The sequence below is a fragment of the Alligator mississippiensis genome, chromosome 3 (genome assembly GCF_030867095.1).
Source record: "Alligator mississippiensis isolate rAllMis1 chromosome 3, rAllMis1, whole genome shotgun sequence".
In the NCBI taxonomy this organism is placed as follows: Eukaryota; Metazoa; Chordata; order Crocodylia; family Alligatoridae; genus Alligator; species Alligator mississippiensis.
In genome coordinates, this window is record NC_081826.1 from 40,356,193 (window position 1) to 40,369,745 (window position 13,553).

At 52.8% G+C, this 13,553-nt stretch overlaps 1 long non-coding RNA gene across 1 annotated transcript; it reads right to left on the reverse strand.

Annotated features, from left to right (window-relative positions):
* Positions 1-10,532: 10,532 nt before the first annotated feature.
* LOC132249069 (uncharacterized) lies at positions 10,533-11,306 on the reverse strand. The gene is made up of 2 exons (XR_009460456.1): positions 11,144-11,306; positions 10,533-11,058 (listed from the first exon to the last, which is right to left on the reverse strand). It is a non-coding gene; the product is annotated as an uncharacterized LOC132249069 (long non-coding RNA).
* Between the last annotated feature and the right edge of the window lie 2,247 nt (positions 11,307-13,553).

The following is a 13,553-nucleotide window of genomic DNA, read 5'->3' on the forward strand; positions in this document are numbered from 1 at the left end:
GTAGTCTGGGAGCTAACCTTGCCTGTAAAGACTGAGGCAAAATAGGCATTGAGCACTTCAACCTTTTCTGTATCCTCTCTCCCCCATTCAGTAAGGGACCCACTATTGCCCTGATCCTCCTCTTGCTATCAACATACATGTTGAAACCCTTCTTATCCCTTGCTAGTTGCAACTCCAATTACATTTTGGCCTTCCTGACTTCATCCCTGCATGCCCGAGCAATGCTTTTGTATTCTTCCCTACTTATTTGTCTAAGTTTCTACTTCTTATAAGCTTCCTTTTTGATTTAGTTTACTGAACTAGTTCCCTGCTAAGCCAAGTGGTTCTTCTGCCATACTTGCATCAGGATGGTTTATTCCTGCACTCTCAGTAGGACTTCTTTAAAGTACAGCCAGGTCTCCTGGACTCCTCTTCCCCTCAGACTGGCTTCCCAGAGGATCCTGCCCATGGGTTCCCTGAGCGAGTTGGAAGTCTGCTTTTCTGAAGTCCAGGGTCCTTACTCTGCTGCTCTCTATCCTTCCTTTCCTCAGGATCCTGAACTCAATCATCTTGTGGTCACTGCTGCCCAAGTTGCCACCCACTACTACATTCCCCACCAGTTCTTCCCTGTTTGTGAGCAGCGGGTCAAAAAGAGCATGGCACTTAGTTGGCCACTCCAGAACTTTCACCAGGAAGTTGTCCCCAGCACTCTCCAAACACTTCCTGGATTGCTGGCGCACTGCTATACTGCCCTCCCAGCAGATGTCAGAGTGATTGAAGTCCCCCATGAGAACCAGGGCTTGTGATTGCGAAACTTCCACTAGCTGTTTGAAGAAAGCCTCATCCACCACTTCCTCCTGGTCTGGTGGTCTATAGCAGACCCCCACCACAACATCACCCTTGTTGCTCTCCCCTCTAACCCTAACCCAGAGACTTTCAACAGACCTATCTCCATTTCATAGTGGAGCTCTGAGCAATCATGTGGCTCTTTTATATACAGCGCAACTCCTCTTCTCCCCTGCCTGTCCTTCCTGAACAGTTTGTACCCATCCACGATAGTGCTCCAGTCACGGGAGCTCCCACCAAGTCTCTCTCATTCCAATCATGTCGTTGTTCTGTGACTGTGTAAGGACTTCTAGTTCTTCCTGCTTGTTTCCCAGGCTCTGTGTGTAATTGTACAGGCACCTGAGGTAACTAATTGATTGCCCTGATTTCTCAGGAAGAATGAGAACACTTCCCCTGTGCTCCCCCCCCCCCCCCCCCCCCCCCCGCTTGCTCTTCCTCCAGTGCTCCCACTTCCCCACTTACCTCCAGGCTTTGGTCTCCATCCCCCGGTGAACCTAGTTTAAAGCCCTCCTCACTAGGTTAGCAAGCCTGTCTGTGAAGATGCTTTTCCCTGTCTTCTTCAGCAATCCTTCCCTCATCTCTTCCCAGCAATCCTTCTTGAAACAACATCCCATGGTTGAAGAAGCCAAAGCCCTGCTGGAAACACCATCTGTGTAGCCAGGTATTGATCTGCAGGATGTACCTGCTCCTGCCTGGCCCCTTTCCCTTGACTGGAAGGACTGATGAGAACACAACCTGAGATGCTACTGCGCAGTCATTAGCGTGCATTTATTTAGTACTTCTATAAACAAGTACTTTACTGTGCAGTAGACCACTTTATATGAGTACTAAATAAATGCACAGGAACCTGAGTTCCTGCTCAGTAGCACCGGTGAATGCTTTTTTTGTGATGCTACTGTGCAATAGCCAAATACTACTGTGCAGTAGCATCGCGTCACTGTTTTGCCATGTGACACTACTGTGCAGTAGTATTGGGCTACTGCACAGTCAGCATCCCATGTAGAGGCAGCCCTGTGTCTGATCCTTGATTTTACATGCAGCAGGCTTTCTTTATGTACAGAAATGTCCCTTATTGTTGTGCATTCCAGTTATTTCACAGTTCTCCTCACTTGTCTACATTTACACGGATTCCACAAAGTGAAACGCAACAAATTTTAAAGTTGTTTGTATGTTCACCTACACAATACTTCAGGCAGGATGGTATATAAAACTGACTGATTCTTAATAGCAAAACATGTAAGTACATGAGATTACCTGCTCTTGACAGGTAAACAGCACTCTGAAAGTGGTCTATTGCACTATAAAGCATCTCATGTAGACACACCCACTGCGTGTATATATTTTCTCTTGAAAGGGCTTTGTATAGCATGTGAAAATAAGCCTTTTTCGTATGGCTGTAAATAGATACCATATTTGAGGCAAGCCTGATTGTCCTGGGGTTTGACCTGGATGAAAGCCGATGTGGCACTGTAATCTAAGCATGTCCCCATTCCAACTTGCATTGCTGCTCCTCTGGCAGTTGGTGCTGAGAGATCTGGCCAGTTTATTCCTGGAATGACCCACAATAACCCTATGGATACATAGGTCCCTGTCTGGGGAAAAAGCATCAGCACATTTTAATCCCACTTCCTTCAGAGGGGCTTCAAGCAGGACAATGGGCTTGTGTGTCTGTAACATCCTGAGACAAGGTCTTTTCCTGGGACAATGTAATGTCTACTTGCAACCTACATCCTTAGTGATTTAGGGCCTAAGCTTGCTTCCACTAAAATCAGTGTTAAAACTCTTCTGAACATCATTGTACATAGAATCAGACTGGGGCTTTGAGTGCACACACTATAGTTCCTGCAGCGTGTTGTAGCTCTTTAACATACTTCAGTGGATATTTTATAAGGTTGCCAAAGTCTGTAACAGTTTTTAAAAAATGTGATATTGCAACAAAGGGAGATTTTAGTTGAAAAATACTGCACAGTTGGTCTTAGGATCCCATGATAGAGGCCACTGTTCCAGGCTTAAGGTGTTGAAAAATTGAAATCAGAACTACTTTATGTTTGTTCAGTTTTAAAAGCATCAGCCTTATTTTTCATTAATACTCCATTTTGGCTTAGTGAACTGTCTGCTTTTTTTGCATCTTAAAGTTTTAGAAACAGCAGATGGACACTGTGAAATATAATATGTCCTAGTAGAAGCTGACTGTATACAGGAGACCCTTGCCATTCGTGGGGCATATGTTCTTGAGATCCCCGCGAATGATGAAATCTGCAAATAAGGCACTGCGTTCATGAACACAGTGCCTCTGGCAGCTGAGGGGAGGGGGCACGGCTGCACTGGTGGTGGCGGGAGCACGGCGGTAGCTGCAGGAGCACAGTGGTGCAAAAACGAAGTTCCCAAGGAGATCCGGTATGTGTACTGAAGATGCAGGTTCTGCATTTGGGAATATTTGAAACTGCAAATGCCGAACCCGTGAATAGTGAGGATTTCCCGTATCATTTCTCTTGCAATATTTATTTCAGGCTTTTGGTCAAATGTACGAGCATACAAGTGGCTAAAAGGTAAGCTATGATATGAACTCAGTGTCTGAGCTACTCTGCAGTTACCCTTGCACAATGGTAAGCCCAAAATAATTTACCACTCAATGGTCATGTCCACTGTGGTGCAACTGTGCAAATCACCAAAGTGGTTCAAACCCCTCTGAGACACTGCAATACGCATGTGTGGGAACAAAAAAACATTCCCCATGCTGCATATTTGCAGCGTGGGGGCAAAATTTGACACCTGTATATCCAGGTATCTAAAAATACCCAAAGAGAAAAAAAACAGGACTGGGCACAGTCCTGAACTGTGTCTTGAGGCAACCAGAGGCTTGGTCCTGCATAGAGATGCTCTGGTAGCCAGCCAGAGCATTTCTATGGCTGGTCCTTTCCCAGGTGCTGAAGCATGCTGCCTGCCCATGTAGGGCAGGCAGTGGTGCAGGCTGCAGCAACTGGGACCAGGGCCCCATGCTAGGTAAATGGGGGCAGGGGGGAGGCGACCATGGGGTGGCCCCACCTGACCCCAACCCCCCCGCTCCCTGATCACTCCCCCAGCTTCTTTCTCCTTCACCCAATTCCCTGATCTCTCTCCCAGCTTCTCACTCCTTCCCCCAGCTCCCTGCTTGCTTCCCTGCTAGCCCGCCCCCCCCCCCCCCGCATAGCCCACACTCACCACCTATGGCAGCGACCATTGGGGCTGCTCAGGGCCTTCTGGCATAGCCCCCCCTACATAGCACAGGGCAGTGGGGGGCAGCAGGACTCAGCCCCCGCCACCTGGTACCTGCGCTGCCACTGCCACATCACGCAGCTGTGGCCCCACTTGGCAGGGAGCTCTGTGGTGTGGCATGCTTTCAGACAGCTCAGGGCTATGACCTGGGGTCCCGAACTGCTCACAGGGACTGCCTGCCATGCTGGGCCCTGTGTGCCATTGGGCCGGGCCACTTCCATGCACGCAGGGCCCAGCTCAGCAAGGTAAGCAGTCCCCGTGAGTGGCACAGGACACTGGGTCACAGCCCTGAGCTGCTCAAAAGCATGCTGCACTGTGCCCTGCCCTACCAAGAAGGGCCATAGCTGTATGGGTGCCAGGCGGCTAGGGCCCAGCCCTGCTGCCCTGCTGGGGTATGGGGGTGTCTGAGTGGCCCCAATAGTTGCTGTGACTGCCGGTGAGTGCATGGACGCTGGCACCAGTGGGGGGTGGAGGGGTGGGGAATGACACCAGGTGGGGGAGTGATCAGGGGGCTGGGGGAGTGACCAGGGAGCTGGGAGAGTGGGCAGGGGGGCTGGGACCCTGCAGGGAGGGGGCAGTCCATGTCCTGTGTAGGGGGCTGCATGCTGTAGGGGGCAGGTTCCTACCCATTCTGAGCAGCCCCTCCACACCCACAATCTCTTCACCCCTAAGGCTCACCTGGCTAACTAGTAACCCCATGTGGGGCTAATTTGTGGTGCAACTAAATTCTTGAGACAACTAATGAAGAAAGACAGGATAGGAGTGTCATGTGGGTCAAAAGGGACAAAATATGAAAATAAGTGCACCTGAGAGGGAAACCAAACAGAGCCCCCTGGGCTGCACCCACCAGTCCTCAAAGGCATGCAAGGAGCCGGTGGACACCGCCCACTGGTGCTTCCCCCAGAAATATGTATAGACAAATGAAAGGAAAGTGACCCTGTAGTCTCTGGGCACCTTTCCGGCCAGAGCCTCCTTCCTGGTCAAGTACAGGGCCCACTTGGCCAAGACAGGAAGAGGTTGACCAGGAAGTCCTCGGACTTGGTGGGGCCATGGATGGGGTGAACAAAAACAAAAAGGTGGGAAGTGAAATTCAACCAAAACCTCAAGAGGAGGTTCTGGAGGTGGAGGTGGAGGGGCTGAAGCCTGGCATACTCGAGGGTCATGTGCACCAGGGTCTCCCTCTGCCCACAGAAGGGGCAGGTGACTGGGGTGTCCATGAAGCTCGCCACATACACACCCATTGTGACAGCTCCGTGGAAAAGCCACCAGATAAGGTCCCCAGTGGCTTGTGGGATGAGAGTGGAGTACAGACTCAGCCACTGGGATGCTCAAGCCATGACCTCCCTGAGCAGGTCCCGCCACTTGGTGTCTGGGTGGAATTCAAGGGTGATATGATGGATTGTGCAGCACACAAGCATGTAGAGGTGGTGGCAATGGACGGTGAAAAAGTGGACTGGTCTGGTGTCCTCCAGTTGGCTTAGGTAGTGGAGCAGGGAGCGCTGTGAGGCTGGGCAAGGTACCGGCCCCATTACAAACTCAAGTGGACTGGAGGACACAGGGGAGCGGGGACTTTCACCATGCAGGACCTGATCAACAAAAGCAAGGGCGTTGGGAGGTAGGGTAGATTTCACCTCCTGGACCAGATGGCAGGTCACATGTGTCATGGGCAGATCCATGCACTGGGCCAGTACAGTGAGGCCCAGCCACTCCCACCTATCATAGTCCAAGAGGTCTCTTATATGGGTGACACCAGCCAGGATCAACTTCTGTCGCAACTGGGCCACCTCTGCTGTTGGCACCTCCAGCTGGGGGCTCCAAAGGAGGGGCTCAATAAGCAGGTTGGTACCCTGGGTGACTGTTGTGGGGGACCTGGAGGCAGAGACCAGCCTCCAGGCTCAAAGGAGGTCTTGGTAGAAATCTGGCAGCCCTCACAGGTCCTGCAGGGAGAAGCCCTGCAGGCCAAGGAGCTGCCAGTCATATCGAAGCCCCCGGAAGTGGAAAGGAAAAGTGTGCCTCAGGTGGTCCCATGCCATGTGGCTACTGACACCATATAGCAGTTGCTGCAGGGCCTGAAGACAGAATACAAAGACCTGGCTGTGAGGGCAAACCAGGCCCTGGCTGACCTCTCACAAGGGGAGGCTCAGGACCTCTGCAGCAGCCCAGTGCCATCCCAGCAAAAAAACCCTCCAGCACCCATCTCAGGGGGCACAGGTAGGGTGTGTAAGCAGTGCTAGAGCATGAACAGGACCAGCTGGTTCAGCACCAGCACTCTCCCATGCAGGGAGAGACATCTCAGGAGCCCTGCCCATGCCTGGAGCTGCTCCATCACCCTTGTCTCCAGCTGGTGCAAGTTCTCTGGCAGGGAGGGGCTTGTGGGGGACAGGTAGACCCCTAAGTAGAGCAGCAAGCCCATACCCCAGTAGATACTATGGAGTGTGGGTGAGAGTGAGCCCACCTGCCACCTGTCACCCATCGCCAAGCCAAAGCTCTTGACCCAGTTGACCTGGGCAGAGGAGGCCATCGAGTACAATGCCTGGCAGGCCTCCACCTGCACCAGATCACCTCAGTCCTGGACCGTGTGGAGTACATCATCAGCATATGCTGACAGGACCAGCTGCATGGCTGTCTCCTGGGGCATCAACCCCGCTACCAGCCTCCACAGGAGAACAAGGAAAGGCTCCAGGGCCAAGGCATACAGCTGTCCTGACAGCGAGCAGCCTTGATGCACCTTTCTCTTGAATGGAATGGGCTCTATCAGGGTCCAGTTGAGCTTGACCAAACACTCTGCAGAGGCGTATAGCACCTGGAGAGCCCGCATAAAGCAGGGCCCGATACCAAAGGCCTGCAGCATGCCCATGAGATACCCGTGATCCACTCTGTCAAACGCTTTCTCCTGGTCCAGTGATAGGAGAGAGAAAGACAGGCCCTCCCAGTGTACTAGATCCAGGAGGTCCTGAACCAGGTACAGGTTATCGAAGATGGAACGTCTGGGCACTGTGTATGTCTGGTCAGGATGGATCACGTCCATCAGCATGGACCACAGGTGCAGCAAAATGGCCTTTTCTGCCACCTTGTAGTCCATGCAGAGAAGGGGCATGGGATGCCAGTTTCTTAGGTGGTGGGGATCCCCCTTCTTCAGAAGGAGGGTCATCATGGCCATCCGGCACAACAGGGGGAGTTCCCCCACTTCCCTTGGATTCAGCCCAGACTGAGGCAAGGTCTGGGCTGAGGATGTCCCAGAAAGTCCGGTAGAACTCCGCGGTCAGCTTGTTGATGCCCAGCACCTTGTTGCCAGGCATCTGGCTGAGTTTTTGGCTGTTCCCTGCCTGAGTGAGAGGAGTCTCCATCTGGTCCTGGTCACCCGTGCTGACTTACAGGAGTCCCTCCCACGGGGTCTGACTGGCTTTGGCATCAGCCAGATCCAGGGAGAAGAGCTCTTCGTAGAAGGCCCGCGCGCACTGGTGCATCTCACCTTGATTCATGAGAGGGTGCCATCACTCGCCAGAAGCAGGTGATGTACTTCTTAGCCTCCTGCCTCCTTTCCAGAGCATAGAAGAATCAGGAACCATGGTCCATCTCCCAAAGGCGCTGGACACTTGTGCAGACAAACGCACCATGGGCGCGGTGGTCATCCAGAGCACGAAGCTCTTCCCACCTCTCCTGCCACTCTCCACAGAAGGACAGGTTGGTTGGGTCAGTGGCCAGGCACCTCTCCAACTCTAGCATTTCCCACTCAAGCTGCTTCCAGACCACCTCCTTCAGCCAGGTCTGCCCCGAGTGTAGCCGTGGCAAAAAAGCTAGATGCGTACCTTCCCCACATCCCACCATCTCCAAGTCAAGGGGGAAGCTGCCCATTACTCCCACCAGGCCAGCCAGAACTCCCAGAAGGCCTCCCTGAAGCCCACATCCTCCAGCAGACTGGCATTGAAATGCCAGTAGGCTGATCCTGGATGCCCAGGCCCTAGTGTGGCCTGGGCCCAGGCAAGGTGGTGATCACTGAAACGAGTCAGCTGGATGTCAGAGGAGTGGACCCATGCAAAGTGTGGCAAAGAGATATAAACCCAGTCCAAATGGGAGTGGCACGTCTGCTCCTCCCCCGTCCTCACATAGGTGAAGGCAGGGGGGTCAGTAGTGTGACAGGCATACCAGGTGTCCACCAGGGAGTAGTCTGTCAAGATCTCCCTGAAGACACTCATGGCGGCCTGGCTCCACTCCCTGCCCGATTGGTCTCATGTGTCTGGGGTGACGTTAAAGTCCCCACCAAGGACCAGATGCTCGTGAGGGTTGAGGGTGCCAATGTAAGTGACTGCCTGGCAGAAAAAATCTGCCAACTCTGAGTCCCCCACTCTGGATCCCTTGCAGGGGCATACATGTTCAGAAGGTTCAGGACCAGCCCCTGCACTTGGACCTGGAGGTGCAGCAGGCACCACCTCAGTGGCCTGAAGAACCTCCAGCTGCAGGCTGAGGGAGAACAGGATGGGCACCGCACAAGAGGTGGCAGAGAAGCAACTAAAAAAGACCCTGCCTCCCCACTCCAGCCGCCAATTAGGCTCATTGGCCAGAGCTGTCAGGGTCTCCTGCAGAATACCACAGGGTATCCCACCTCCTAAAGGAAGGGGAACACCCCAGAAGTTGAACTGCTCCTTCTCCCCATGTGATGGTCTTGGGAGGGTAGGGTATGTCCTCTATGTCAGAGGGCTCCAGCTGCTCCCAGGCCTTTCTCTTGGTTTTGTGCCTGGAGGAGACCTGCACCCACTCAGCCATGGGGTGGTCCTCAGGTGGACAGGCTCCAGTAGAAGGTGAGGGTTGGGGTGATGGGGCAGTTACAGTGGGGCAAAGCTGGGGGTGGGAGGGTCCTGCTCCCCCTCCTCCCTCAGCCACTTCCCCCTTCCCTGGGACTCTGCCAAATTTGGCTGGGGGGCAGGGTCCCCTGAGTTCATGGGGGGGTAGTTGTGGCTGGGGTACCAGAGGGGCCCAAGTGGGGTGCCCCTACCACCAGCACCCCTCTTACCAGTGGGACCTGAGGATGCCCTCCCTGCCTGCCCCGTGGGGCACTCATGATGAAAGTGCCCTGGGGTACGTCTCCAGAAGCACCTCAGGTCCCCCAGCATATAGAAAAACATCACTAGGGCCTTCTGAAAAGGAATTATGAGGCTGACCTTGGTCCCCTGCCATGCCCCTGCTGCCAGCTGGATCATGACCTGATGACAGAATGAGCACACGTGGCAGAAGCTGGGGTCTCTGCCTCCCAGCAAGAGGGCCACCACTGGGGAGATAACTCTCCCCGGGGTTTGCAGATGGGGGACCAGGGCCCAACTAGGGATATAAGGTAGGACAGAGCTGAGGACCACTCTGGTCCCAAGCTCTTCTAGGGGTTTGAGGGGGAAGTAGTTGCCCTTCAACATGAGACCCTCTCCACCACCTTTTGTGCAGCAGCCTCTGAGGCAAGGAAAAAGACCTCCTTGCCATGAAACCAGATATCTGCCACAATCTTGGAGCCCACTGCCTGAGCCAGGGCCTGCACCCACCTGTCAAAATGCAGGTTCTCTTGCTTGGGCAGTTGGCACTTCACTCTGTGCTTAAGGGTGAATGCCAGAAAGGGGGCCCTGCCACCCAAGCTGGAAGGGCCAGCAGTGGAGGATCTAGGCCCCACTGCTGTGGGTTGCCCCACAGCTGTGTGTGCATAGCTGCACTTCCCCCGCTGGGGGCCTGCATTGGTGGGGCTGGGGCTAGGGTCAGAGATAGGCTGAGTGGGCGTGCTGGTTGGTGTGGTGCACCTGGTCCCTTCAGGCAGTTGGGGTCTGGGCCTTTGCCCTTCCCCCCCAGCTCTGGAGGAGCCCAAAGAAGAGCCCTTCCTACTGCCCTTGCCCTTACCCCATGATGGTGGGGAAGGGGGCTTGGGAATTCCTCTGGGAGGGGCCTGGCCAGTGGAGACCCCATGACCCTGCTGGAGCCTTGCCTTCCCCTACAGTAGAGGTATCAGGCTTCTCTACCCCTGGAGGAAGTCATTTGGACTCTGCCTCTGGGGTGGGGGCTGCAGGGGCATGTATCCCCTTGGGGGCTTGGTTGGGATCTGCCTCCATAGTGGAGGCTGCAGGAAGCTCTGTGGGGGCATCTCCCCCCTCAGAAGGTTCCTGCCCTGTCATTGCTTCACATCAGGGAGGGGAAAACAATAAAGAAACCCAAAAAATGTATAGCGGGGCTGGTGAATCCAATAGGGCCAGGAGCTCACTGAGCTACATCCCCACCGGAAAAAAGCCAGGAGGGCTACGCTTGGGGAATGCAGGGGAGACTGACCACACATACACAAGGGCTGGGGAGACTCGAGCTGGTTTACTTGGCTGCACAACAAATACCAGGGGAGAGGGAGTGGACCACAGGACTTAACACACAAAGGCAAAACACACAGGGAAGGCTGCTGAGGCAAATGTAAAAGATGGATGGAGCAGTGAAGGGGTTTTGTTTATTGAAGATCAGTCCAGGAGCCCCTCAGGCCTCCAGCCAGGAACTCGGCAGCAGGCAGGAAAACAAAGCAGGATCAGATGCAGTGAGGCATCTGTAGGGGAAGGCAGGAGCAATCAGTTAATTAGGGAGTAATCCAGGGCAGGTGTTATGGTGAGTGGTGCAAGGTGGTACAGCAGGGAATCTCCCCCTCTCCTGAGAGGGGGCAGTAGCAGAACAGATGGTAGCAGTAGCAGCAACAGTGGTGGTAACAGACACCCAGTTCAGCCACTCAAGGTGTGCTTCTGATAAAACTGGAAGTGAAGGTGGGGGTTGGCCTGCCAAGGCAGCTGGGGCAGGCAAGGCACCTTTAGGCTCCGGCAGTGATGGTGGGGGAGGGGCCCACAGGCAGTGCAGGCTCCCTCCCTAGGCTGTCCCCCAACTGTGGCTTGGTGGCAGGCTGGGCAGCAGGCTGGAACAGGAGTGCAGAAGCTAGGGTGCGGTGCTGGGATGCACAGCAGTGTGGTAGGCCCTGCCCTGAGAGGGAGTAATGACATGCAGCAGAGGCAGGGGCAGCCACAGCAGCAGCAGCCCAAGGCAGGAAGTGGTGCCACCAGCTTACCTCCAAAGGCTCTGAGAACAAGGTAGCAGCAGCCAGAGGCAGGAAGGGGCCTGGCCACCCTCTCCCCAGAGGCTCCTGAGACTAAGCTTGCAGGAACAAGCAGCAGCCTGGGACAGGAAGGGGCATGGCCAACTTCATCTCAGAGGCTCCTCCCTCAGAAGCTCCTGAGGGCACATAGCCCAAAGCTGCTGCCCAGGGCAGGTTTTTATACTGCTGGGGCCAACACAGGTGCTGGCTCCAGCCTCTAGCTCCCCCTGGCTGCAGACGCAGGAGGAGCCAGGCAGGGTTATTTTGCCCCAGTTGGACAACTTGCCCCACACCAAAGTGCATGTCTGGGCACAGGCGCTGAGGCAAAAAACCCAGCTCAAATTTGTACCTCTTCTATTTGAGCTGCTGCAAGTGCACATGCCTGCATGTGTGGACACACCCAGTGGGGGCACCTCCACACCCACTTTACTGTGGAGTTGACTAATTAGCTTCCATTAAAGCATCACCATTTACACATGTAGTGCTATTAGGCCAGAGTAAACTATTTAACTTTGCTGTAGGATAGCACTGCCTGACACAAGTACTATCCTACGGCAGAGTTTTTTACTCTGCCACAGCACAAGTGTAGACACTGACCAGGGCTGGCTGGGGCAGGCGAGTGCTACAGTGTGGGGCCTGCCTGCCAGCTAGCCCTGCTCTGTAGCACCCTCGTACTCTAGCCAGTCCCTCTGCAGCATGCTGAGCCAGGGCAGAGCAGCTCTGGGCTGGCAGGCTGACCCCTGGGTCCCTCTACCAGCCAGGGCTTTGCAGCCCTGGCTCAATTTGCTGAGGTCCCAAGTACACGTGTAAATGCTGAGCAGGGGTAGCAATAACTCCAGCACAGACTGCACTGGAGGTTGTGTCACATTAACAGCACATGTAGATATGCCCAATGAAGCTGAGATTAAAATACATATTAATCTAATTAAAAACATATTTTGGGGGTGTTGGTTATAGCTGTGTTGGTCTAAAGCCACAGGCAGACAAGGTTCTTTGGGTAAATACAATATCTTTTATTAGACCAACTTAGTTGAAAAAATTGTTCTTTGCAAGCTTTGAGACACAAACACCCTTCTTCAGGCACAGGGAGAGTTGTGTGTGCTCTCCTGAGTGGAAAAAAAGCCAATATGCAAAATACAGGTCTGTGAAAATGCAAATGAGCGGCAGTGAAGATCAGAGGTGTTAGGAGACAGTAGGTATGAGACAGAAGGTGGGGGGAAAAAAGAGGGGATTGTTGACCTGGTGATAGAACATTGCTGGTAAAATACAGAGAAGCTACCTAGGGTTATCGGATAGCAGGCAGGTTATAATGTGCTATAAATCCAATGTCTATATTTAGTCCATGATTTTTTGTATCCAGTAGATTTATGAACTGGAGTTCGTAGGCTCGTCTACAAAAAGTGTTTTGTAAATTCCCTTTGAGGATTAGACTTGAGAGACTGGAGAGAAAGTGGTTGTCTTGTGAGAATTGTGCACCCACAGGTAATTGGGTATTTTTGTCTTTGATAGATTTTTGGTGTGCTTTCATTCTGGTTTGCAGTTGTTGTTTGGTTTCTCCTACATATTTTCCCTCAGGGCATTTAGTGTACTTGATGAGATATATTACATTTCTGTAGGTGCAGGTGTAAGATCCAGGAATGGTGATGGTTCCGTTTTGGGTTTAGTAATTGTGGGGGTGGTGGAGATGTGTCGGTAGGTTTAACATTTCTTGTCCTGGCATGGTGTGGATCCATTCAATGTACTTTGGGCCATAGGAAGTTTGCTTCTGGTGATGAGGTTGGCAAGGTTTGGTGCTTGTTTTAAGATTAAGAGATTTTTCCAGAACCACCCACCCTAAAAATTGGGTTTTCTTTTAGTGTAGATTGCAATTGAGAATTTTCTGTATAGTTCCAGGGAAAGATGGTATTTCATAACTAATGGTGTGTCATTCTTTTGGTACTGCAGCAACTCTTCATGTGATATCTGGGTAGCTCTTTCAAAAGTTCAGTCTCTCTGGAGGAGTGTCCTTGTTCAGTGAAAGCCCTTTTGAGACTTGCAAGTAAAGGTTTCACCATTCTGGATATTGACTGTAGTGTCTAAAAAGGAAATACTGGTGCTGGAGGGGATTTAATAGCAGCCTTCAACTACCTGAAGGGGGGTTCAAAAAAAAGGATGGAGCAAGACTGTTCTCAGTGATGGCAGTTGACAGAACAAGGAGCAATGGTCTCAAGTTGCAACAAGGGAAATTTAGGTTAGATATTAGGAGGAATTTTCTCACTAGGAGGGTAGTAAAACACTGGAACAGGTTACCCAGAGATGTTGTGGAATCTCCATCTTTGGAGGTTTTCAAGACCTGGCTAGACAAAGCTTTGGCTGAGATGATTTAGTTGAGGCTGGTCCTGCT